Source organism: Microtus ochrogaster, chromosome 1 (assembly GCF_000317375.1).
Source record: "Microtus ochrogaster isolate Prairie Vole_2 chromosome 1, MicOch1.0, whole genome shotgun sequence".
Classification (NCBI taxonomy): Eukaryota; Metazoa; Chordata; class Mammalia; order Rodentia; family Cricetidae; genus Microtus; species Microtus ochrogaster.
Window position 1 is genome coordinate 120,653,521 of NC_022009.1, and position 1,552 is coordinate 120,655,072.

Sequence of the window (1,552 nt, forward strand, 5' to 3'; positions counted from 1 at the left end):
CCCATCCCTAGGCTGCTGGTCCTGGGTTCTATAAATAAAACAGGTAGCAAGAAGGAAGTCAAACATAAAAGAGCCTGTGTTTAACTGAAGTCCGGCTTTGTCCTCTAGAGAAACACAATGAGGGAAAAGTTCAGGGACAGGAGCCCAGTACCTATGAATTTATGTCTTAACAGATGTCCCAAAAGAAGTATAAGATTTAGACTGGAAGGGGCGGGGTTATTCAGTGATTTTTGACAAGGTTGCTATTGGATAAAAACAATTTTTTTCAACAAATGTTGTTCTAAGAATTTTGATACCCAGCTGAGGGGTACACTCCTGATGCACCCTGGTGGTGTAGATGTTTTATCCCAGCCCTCTTGAGACCAGGAGACCCGTGAGACCAGCTTGTTCTACATAATGAGCTCCGGACCAGCCAGGGCTTCAGAGTGAAACCATCTAAGGGGGACAATCTCCCCAGTCCAGGAATGTGACACCTTCACCCACTCGTTTACTCCAGCCATGGACGTCACCTCTGACTCACTCTCTCACTTTCAGTTCTTGAGTTCAATCGGTGACATTATGTTGATTCACGTGGCCAGCCCTCCCCCAGCCCCGCCTCTCCTACCACTGACCTAGCTCAACCCTCTTTCCTGGAGTTTCATTTCTGGTGCTCAATCCACCCAAAGTAACACCTGAGACGTGTGACCAGAGTATCAGAGGAAACCATTGGTCTGGGTACCACTTGTCAAACTGGCATGTTTTTAACATTCTTCAAAACATCTTGGCTAGATGGGTTGGGTGTTTACCATCAGAAGATGTGGTTGCAATTATCCTGTCAGAAGGAGACCCATAAATTGTTGAGAGATCACAAAAAAGAGGGAAGACCCTTTATTCCACCAGCTGCCCCCGGCCCAAACACAGATGCCACCCCTGACTGGCCCTTGGCCTTGGCTCTGCTCTCATCAGTATCTGCTTTGGCAAGCACAGTCTTGTTCGCATCTGTTTCTACAGAGGCCTCTCTCTAAAAGGCAATTATGATTGTGTACACTTCTAAGGCCGAAAGTCCTTCAGTAGCTTCCCAACACTGACTCCAGCAAACCAAAAATTAAAATAAAGAAGCCAGCGCCTTTCCACGATATCCCTGTTCGCTGCAGGGACCCCTATCTAGGTTTCTCCCCCAGCACTTCCCACCCATATAATTTTCTACTCCAATTATTCTATATAATTGGGCCTCTGAGGATCTGCCAAGTTCCCTAATTCCTTAATGTCTTGCTGATGCACTTCCTGCCCATGGTTTTCTCCTGGGTGCAAGACTTACCTAATCAAAGGGGTCTCCTAAGAGGGTTTTCTGCTTGTTTGGTTGGCTTTGGTCATTAGTTTGGATAGCATCATTGATTGCAAAGGGAGTCATGGAAAGTATTTACCTGATGAAACATAAGAACTTGAGCAGAATGGGAAGCTTCCTGTGACCCCACCAAATGACTTCAATCGCACGCTTTCCAAGAGTGGCTCCATCTCTAAGTAAGAGCGAATCTTTGTTGCCTAGCGTTGCTTTGGGGCCTCTACATTTTGG